General features: G+C 29.7%; 1 protein-coding gene across 3 annotated transcripts in view; it reads left to right on the top strand.

Moving 5' to 3' along the window:
* LOC113363748 (protein NDRG3-like) overlaps positions 1 to 10,069 on the top strand; it is a 78,321-nt gene that overhangs the window by 43,592 nt on the left and 24,660 nt on the right. The window lies entirely within an intron of this gene.

Here is a 10,069-nt window from a genome sequence, read left to right as displayed (position 1 = left end):
TGAAGTCTTGATTAACAAAAATAAATTCTAACAAAAAAAAATCGGCTTGAATTGATTCAAATGTTCCATTATTCAAAATTTAGAATTTTTATGACACGAATTCATTCAAATATTCCATTATTAATTATTCGAAACGAATCAAAAGCGCCAACATTTCGAATTTTCGAATTTTTACGATTGGATTCGATTCGCAATGATTCGAATGGATTCAAATTTTAGAGTTTATGTAAGTCGATATCGTTTTGACATAGAAATTGCTTGATGAACGATTATTACTTAATTAATTACTAAGGATTATTAATTCAATACTAATTTATTTAATTTGAATGATTCGAATACGGCCTAATGTCATTTAAATATTCGAATTTTTGTCGTTCGATTTGAATTGATTCAATAGTTCCATTACCCACCAAAATTGTCGATGTTTATGATCCGAATTCAATCAAATGTTATATTATTATAATTATTAAATTTGAATTATAATTCGAAACGATTCAAATGCGCCAACATACTCATTTTCGAATTTTTACGATTCGATTCGAAATGATTCGAATGGATTCAAAAAGTCCGCCATTTTAATTTTAGAGTTTTGCAAGTTGAATGGTTTTGATTCGAATTTATTTAAAATTACATACATAAATATTAATATTTCTACTAAATAATTCCAAAATTTACGAGACATTAATATACGGTTAAATTTTGTAATAATTATTTATTCCCAACTGATGTAATATAACGTCCATCCAATTCGTAAATAAATAAAGGCGCAGAACGTATTTATTATTGACATGTTATAATTACATAATTTCTTTTGATAACATTTGTATCAAGCGATAAAAATGTTTAAATTTATATAAGTAAATGGTGTCGTTTCGTATATTGACTGTAGCAAAGATTCGTTTCGAATCTACTATAGTATGTGACTTGGGTTTTCCAATGTATTCGACAGTTGGATCAAACTTCGCCAGATGGTATTATATGGATGTATTATTTTGGAGAAATTAGTTGTATCGGTTGTATCTAATACTCAGGAGCAATATTTTTATTTGCATTAGTCTACAATCTTTTCACATTGTGCGGAAAGTGACCAAAAATAGTTATGGCAAGCAATTTTCATATAAAATGGTACTAAAAACTGTCAAATGCCTATGTGGTTGTTATGCAGTAAGGCGTTTAGTTAAAAAACCTAACCTAGAAAACGCACAAATGCCGAAAAAAACATGTTATCATAATTGCATCTTTGAGATATGCCTTGATAACATATGAGTGAAGTTGCGTTGTATGTGTAGAACGCTTGATTGCACAGCAAATATTAAATTAAATATTAATAATTCTCCAGTAGCATTTTGTATGAAAACTAGAACATAATATAGTCTTGCCAAGACATTGGTCTATTTTAATGCAGAATCGGCCCAAAAGTCTCATAATAATAACACAAAATTTTATAAAATCGATTGCCATTTTCGATAAAGATATCTAATTGTAAAAAAAAATAATATAGGTAAATGTTGTTCTCTGAACTTAACATTATTCTAAATTTCAACATTGCTTTAAAAAATTATATATGATTTTAAGATATAATTCAAACGCGTCTTATTTAGCCTATAAAATGAGTCAGGATATTGTCAAGTGCTTGTTGAACATTTTACAACTAATTAACACTTGATATTCCGCACTTGAAACTTTGTTTTCTATTGTCAATGTTCTGATTTGATTGTTTTTTCCAGTTATAAGCAAGATTAGTATAGTTTTTTAATTGTTATCTAAAATTAATAGTAGTTATTTGTATTAATATTCTAAAACAAATTCAAGAGTTCGGATTAACTTATCTAACATTGAAACTGCAAAGTTCAAATAACAACTCAAATATGAAAAAAATGGAACACTTGCTTGGTAACACGGTTTTTGAAAAATACATCTATTGCGTTGTTTATATTTGATTTAGAAACATTTGATGTCTTTGTTAGAAAATGTAAGAGGTACTTGGACATTTTTTGTTTTCACTAGGTTTCTTGTTTTGCGAATCATTTGGGGCAGAAGTAGGAGTTATGGAATGTCAGCAAATTTTTGGTAGTACTTTGAATGTCTAAATCGAATGTCAATCCAATGATTGGACGTCGGGGTATAAAGAAATAACTTCGGCGGTAGATACCAGGGTCTTATAGATCATACTAAAATATTACGGCCCTACGACAATAGACAATTGTTTAGAAAATATTAGATGGAACGTGTGCTGGTTATACAGTAATACCCCGCTTAACGCGGGGATACTTTCTATCAAAGTAGAGCGCAATGCGAAACAGCGCTAAACGAGGCTCTCTTTACATGGAATTATTGGGGTTAGGGAAAGGTGGCTAGGAAATTGGTTAGGTATTAAATTTGAAAATTATGTTTATATATATATATATATATATATATATATATAACAAAACGAATATTCTTGAAAAAACAAAATTCTAAGTCAGTCATATTTAGTTAGCCTTCAGCGTTTTCAATGTGTTGCCTTTTTGTGACGAGCATCTAAGGGGGCGTCCATTAATCACGTGAGCGAGTTTTTAAGGATTTTTGGACCCCCCTCCCCCTTGTTAATACATGGTGCTATTCATAATTATCTCCCCTCCCCCACCATACATCACGTGTAGTTTTAGGTACGTGAAAAAATTTATTGAATTTATTTTTTAAATGTTTGAACTTAAAAAAAAAATAGTTAAAAATAAATACATATAAAATAAATACATAAATACACTTGACATCTTACCATACCCCTCCCTCCCCCATGTGATATTTCGTGATTTTTTTATCAAACCCCCCTCCTCCTAAAAACCCCACGTGATTAATGGAGGCCCTCTTTTCCTTTGCGTTGTTCTCTTAAAATTTCTTCATAAAAGGATAGAGCATTCTTAACACCATGCTTTACATTTGACCTCCTGTCAAAATTCGGATCATTTTCAATAAATTGATCCATCATTTTAGTTATGGTTGTCAAACTTCTTTTTACAAACACCATTGAAAGTTCTTTTTGCTCTTCCTCTGAATCACTGATGATGTCAACATTTTGTTTGCTTCTTATTCAGTTAATTCCTTGAACTCATCATTAGAATGACTGCGGTGCTTCTTGAATTATTTCTTCGACGTCTTCCACTTTTACTCCTTCAAAACCTGGGTTGAAATAAAAGAGCGCTAAACCGAAACAGCGTTAAGCGGGGTATTACTGTTTCAAAAAATCTTATGCAAGCAACCTCTATTTTAATCACTGTGATGACACATTACTGCTTAGTAGGTATACAACAACATAATACTCAGATTCACCTCTCGTTTTCCCAAATCGTATTGTTCTCCCGAACCTACATTGGGTTATTTTCACACGAAATTCTATTCTTTCACCGAAATGTATAAAACAAATGTCAGTGCCACATCTGTGAGTCTCGTAACAGCCGTCCGACCAACCAACTCTTTGGGTTGTGGAAGTCAGGTGTTCGTTCGCGAAAACTCGAGCGAAGGGCGTGCTTTAAGGAAGAGCAAGGGGTGGTCTAACATTGCCCAAGAGATCAATTTTTAAATATTTTATCAGGCCGAGTCAGAATGCCTTGAATGTGAAACCAACAGGACCGAGAACCTTCCGATATCTAACAGTTCGGGATGGACTTTGAACGCGGAAACTAGACTGAGTAAAGGATATACTTTATCGTGGTGATTTTTTTGTCGTATAAACTAGGATCTGGATTTTAGAACAACATTAAGTTGTTGTTTTAAATTATTTCTTAGAATGAATATAAGGGTTGGCACTTTAGTGGTGATTATATTTGTTGATGGTTTTTCACAGCAATACTCAGGAGAGTCATTTCAAAATGCAAACACATTGTTGATATATATGTTCAAATGATAAAGGATAAAATTACTGCATGGGATGAAAAGTGACTAGTGTTTCCTAGTGCGAACTAGGGTTTATACAAAAACCGACATTTCAGAAAACCGGTTTTTGAATATTAATTTTACTAAAAAACGGGTTTTAGCCGGTTTTCGAATTTCATATAGAAAATAAATGTTTGCTCGAATATTCTATAATTTATTCGCAAATTTAGTGTGATTTGTTCAATATTATGGATAGTAACAAAATTAATTTAATTTTAATTAGGAGAACTGAAAAATAATAATTTATCTTGATTAAATAACGTTGAAAATATTATTCGTTATTCATGCATCATTTTCACATATAAGAATAAAATATTTTTATGATAGTGAAAAGAAAGTTCTCGAATAAATAAAAATAATGTAGTTTTAAATAAAAAAACATTCATTAAATTAAAAAAAAAAAAAAAAAATATTAGAAACATGTTGATAAATACTTGTTAATATCAATTTTTGTTTTAAAAACAATTAAGCTAAACTCAAGTATTGTCTGTTCCGAGCAATTTTAATGAAATAATTTTAAACATTCTAATTATTTTTGTTTAATAAAATATGATTTCAACAGAGAACGTCTATTGAATTGCTACTTAGACGTGTCCTTCGTTCACTCACAAAATTTTCTGGAATAGAAAATACTCTCATACTTGCGACCAAATTATGCTTAATTGTTTTTAAAGCCTGATATAATAATTCTAAGTTTGTTGTTCTTTTATTTGTGGCTTCTAGCGTTTAAAAAACATTTTTTTTTTAAGTTTGAGTAGAGGAAGTTACTTCTTCAAGAATAAGTTACACTGTTTTAAATTATATATACACTGGTATGAAAATTTAAATATATACAAAACCTTTCAGGGAACAATTGCAGATTGATAAGATATCAAATGCTATTGAACCATTTTTTTTTCTATATTTTTAATTACAATCTGTCACACTTGAGACATTGAGTAATTGTTTTGACATTTTATTATTATATGAATGGATGGCAACCCAGTAGTTGTCCAGTCCAGGTTTGACTAATTTTCTATACTCGAAGTATTGTTGACTATTTATAGATGCAACTATACCCACGAGAGGCGATTTTCACTTGAGGCTATATTGAGATCTATAACCTCAAGTGGAAATTTGACATGTCAAGTGGAAAGCTTAGAATCGATCCAGCGAACCTGGAACTAGTTGGTGCTAGTCCACGCTCTAACCGATTATTGAACCGATATGATTTCAAGAATCAAAACGCTTTCATCTATCTTTTATATTTGGCTATATTTGTCATTTTTCATTTATACAGTAAAAACCGACTTTTTTCACTAAAAAACCGGTTTTTGAATTCCATAATTTTCCGGTTTTTGGAACCGGTTTAACTAAACTAAACTAGTATAAGCAATAAAAAATAATAAGTAAAACTAAATCAGTAAAACGGTAAATGTCGGACGAGTTTTCTTATTGGCATATAATATCATTCACATACCCCCTATCATTTAAATATGGTACAGAATCTTCTCTGGTAAAATTTATTTATTTCATTTATCTATTACCCACGTCCAAATCTCTCTCCCATTCTCATTTCTTTAATCCATGCCGCGGAAACGTCGTGAATCTGTGAGAAGTCCATCTTGGAATTTGAATACGCCGCCAGTATTGTTCATAAATAATTCACGGTTTCCTCCAGCGCAATGCTATGCTGCGAAGTACTATTTTTTCCTGTCGGAATGCGGCAGTTAAGAGGTTTGAGGTTTGCGAGTTATAAAAAGTAAAACCGAACAGGTGCATATTTATGGGGAATCAATAGGGTCAATTTTTTAGAGCTGGGGTTAGGAACAGATTTTTTATCTGGGGCGAAAATAAGAAATGACTGGTTGTAATTGACCTAGATAGGCCAGATTAAGGTTCTTTAAGTAAAACTCACCAACTTATTGAAGTAATTCTTCGAGACTGCATTGAAGGGATCGATTCTGCCGCATAACAAAAAAATGTTCTGGCGAGGCCATGTTACTCTCTTACTAACATTATTCTACTGAATCATACTGAATACTGTCAAAATATCATGTATTTACTGTGCATTCAGGTGTTTTTACACATAAACTGCAACGTCACTCGTATGTTATGAAGCTATGTCAGAAACCCTGTAATCTAGGATCGTTTTCTTGACATTTGAGCGGTTTCTAGGTTAGGTTTTCTATGTGACAACCTGAGAAAACGCCTGACTGTACACCAACCGCATGGCTTTCATCAAAATTTAGTATGGAAAGTTCTTCACAACATGGCCTTGCCATAACATTTTTCTGTTATGCGGCAAAATTCTATGGTCACTGAGTACAAAACACTTACGCAGGCGATAAATAACAGTAATGATTAAATTCAACTAATTAATAATTGAAACACTGAATTAATTGAAAAAGAACAGAATATTAGAAATAGAAGTTTTTAAATAAAAAATAATTAAAAACTGAAAGGACAATTATCTGATAAAATATAAATTTTTTGGTAATGCTATCTTACGGGGCTATATTTGCATGTACGAATTGATAGTAAGGGATTGTTGGTATGTATTTGCTATGCGATTAGGCTTTTTACGCATAAAATCTCACTGCAAAACGTCATTTTTTATTCTAAACTTTATCTACAACTGTCCTGTTAAGGATATTTAGTAATTTGGGAAATTTACCATTGTCAGCCGTAAAGGGACATTGTACTATAGTTGTTTTTACACGCACAGCAAATATATAGCTTTTTAATAGATTGTTACTACCAACTCATACGTATATAGACCCGTAACATAGCATTATCTTATATTTCTATTTTATTGGAGAATTGGTCTCTAATCTACTCAGTATCTACCCTGAATTTACTAATTTTATTTTGATAAAATTACATTTTCCTCAAATATTTATAATTCTATTTCTATTTTACTAAATCTGGTTGATTCTTAAGAACAAAAAAAATGCAATATGCATTTTTAGCATTCCACTCTATTCACCATACATTAGCGAAAAATATGTCGGCACAGCACATTTTTTACTTTTTGCCTTCTGGACAATTTTCATACCTAATTAATCTTATGCATGTGATATTTGACACGATAGTCAAGAAACATAGTAATTCATTCCGAAAATTCCATAAACTTTAATTTAATATGTAATATGTAATATTACATAACCTTTAATATCAACTTCCCGTAAGAGCATTTTGGCATACTTTAAAAAAATTGATGTATATGTGTGTTTATGTGTATGTGCGGATACAAATTTTCGTCGACAATTTCGGGATCACGGGTCAACCGATTTGATATTCAAAAAAGTTCAAAATTTCCAAAAGTATGAAGAAAATTGAATCTTGTTTAAATATTTTAATTTTTGGTACGGGAAGTTCTACCAATTTGCCTTAAGGTACGATGCCATGCACCACTAATTTACTGAATAAAATCACTTATTTGTTTCCAGTCTATGTAAATGCATATACATTGGTTCGACTCATATATTATTATAATAAATATAATATTGACAAAATGATATAATAATATGTACCACATATTATGCACTATGCAGTGTCAATATTATCATTTTTCATATGTGATTTATTTTAATTTAATTTTGAATTCCCATAATAATGTCTCCTATAATATTATCCCATTAGCGACATTTGTTCTCATTACAATTGTTTATAAACAGAACTGCTAAAATCTGCCTCATTCTAACAACTGTGAGATAATTTCATGGGCGAAGTTGTAGAGTTCGTTTGCCTCATATACATTACATTGTATATTTTATTGTAATAATTATAATGTTATAATATTAAAATTAATATAAGTAAACGTTGGTTAATTTCACAGCTTAATTTTTGCTCTTATTGATGTAAATATTGTAATCTACTCTGGAATTGACGCTTACCTTGGATTTTGGTCAGTTTCTGCTTTTTTCTCATCTTGGGCCGTTTCTGGTTTTTCTGGCGGGCTGAAAAAGGAAAAGTGTTTATATTTTTTTACTGTATATGATTTTTATGAAAAATTAGAATTTTATGGTTTGTACAAATATATTATTAATGTTTTTCATTAAAACGAGGTCGTGTATCTACAACATTAATATTGTAAAATATAATTAATTAGCTAAAATAATTCTTACCTATCTTCGAATAATAAGGGTTATGCTTTAAAGTAATTTAAAAAAAAATACTCAAAAATATTTGAGCATACCTCGACTCGTTCTGTTCCTCGCTCTTTGGATCATCTCCAGGTGACTCCGGAATCTCAATGATCTTTAAGAAAATAATTATTTAAGAAATTAAAATTTGTTTTTAATTTATTATTAATTATAAAAATGGTATTTAATATAGATAAACTGATTAGCATATCGTCATCTTTTATAAATTTATATTAGGTTTTTCAGTTCAAGATTATTGTTAGACTGAATTATTTCTACACTTACAGATTTCTTCAGGTACTTTCAGGTACTTCAGGTAATTTTTCCTTATGTTCTGCAACACACTTAGCACAGCAGCCGACATTTTATTTATTAATTTTTGCACTTAACAATTAACGATCGTAAATAATAATTATCACAACAAATGCAAAACTATTTATTATAACTTGTTCATCATGACACGACCTTACGTTTCGTATTGATGTAATACTCTGACAATTATAAGTAATTATTTAAAATGATGGGAATTCCTTTATTAGAATCGATCGTTGAAATAATAAAAAATTATTAAATTAATATTAATGTAAATAATGTTTTATTTGAATATATTTAGGTAATGCGTAAATGCGGTAATGAGTAATTTCCCTAAATTGTAATTTTTACAATTGATAATTTGTAAATATTTCTATATTTTGTACATATTTTTTAAGAAAAATTGGCTCCTATGATAATTCTTTAATTCAGCAGTAAATTCTATATTTTGACATATTTTCTGATAGAATGTAACATTGTAATTGAAGTTTACATTTTAGATATTAATCATCGAATTTTTAAATAAAAACTAGGTTGATTTCATAAAATAATTGCTATAATGATCACTTTAAAAGAATAAACTAGTGAACAATTTTTATCAATGAAAAAAATGAATATCTTCGTCATATCATCATTTTTCTTGTAATTTATGAAATTTAGATTTGAACTCTTCTTGTACTTGAAGTTTACAATTTTAATAGTTACAGAATTTCCAATTAAAAATACGCTAATTTTACAAAAAAACTGTTAAAATAATCAATTTAAATGAATAAACTTATAGAAAAAAACATGAAAAAAATGACTATCTGGGATGTGAAATCATCTTTTTTCTCATAATTTATGAAACAAATATTTAAACCGCCTCTACACCTGAAGTGTATACTTGAAGATTTCAAGTTTGTATACTTTTAAAAATTTAAGTTCACTTTTAAGTGATCATTTGACCATCATCCAAGCTCGATTTTTGATTATATCGGTTAAATATTTCTAAATTCAAACCAGATTTATTACAATCAAAAACACTTTTATTTTAGCACAAATCACCAACTAAAACCAATTTTCACAATTTCGTTAATTGGAACATCACAACGACAATCTGAATGAAATAACATTACTCACATCTACCCACTCGAAACAGATAACACACAGTTGTCATTAAATTAAAAACACTGAACGTTTTAGTAATTTAATTCAAACCAATATTCCGGAATTAAAATTTTATTTATTAATTTATTTATTAATTAATTTATTAATTATTGATATGTACGTAGTCGGGATTGGACTGACCAGTAGTAGTATATGTTATTTTATCGAATCCGCGAACGTTGTCGCAACGGGAACGCCTTTGTGATGTGTGTGCATAGTGGAACTGAAAAGTATTGTTGTTTGTAATCGCATTGTTAAAACACTTCACAATAAAGTCGTATGTATTAATTCCAGATGGAAATAAAGTAAACCACTTGATTTATTCAAGGCAGGGATGACCAAAAATAATAGTAATCACCATCGGATGGAGGTTTGATACGCAAGATTTCACATACTGCGTCGTATCGCCATCCTTTCGTTTTTTGCGATTTTACTAACTTACCAAAAATTTCTAAAACTATGGTTTTATCATATTATATATTATTTTTACACATAAGTTTTTTTTTCTCATATCTTAACAGCAATCAGAACCTTACGTCCTATGACCTATTAGGCTGAACTTCTCCTTACTT

Source organism: Ctenocephalides felis, unplaced genomic scaffold (genome assembly GCF_003426905.1).
Source record: "Ctenocephalides felis isolate EL2017-DRISC unplaced genomic scaffold, ASM342690v1 CF-g0.4_SCAFFOLD_00845, whole genome shotgun sequence".
Classification (NCBI taxonomy): domain Eukaryota; kingdom Metazoa; phylum Arthropoda; class Insecta; order Siphonaptera; family Pulicidae; genus Ctenocephalides; species Ctenocephalides felis.
Note: the sequence above shows the minus strand (reverse complement) of the source record. Positions and strands in the feature narration are given on the sequence as shown.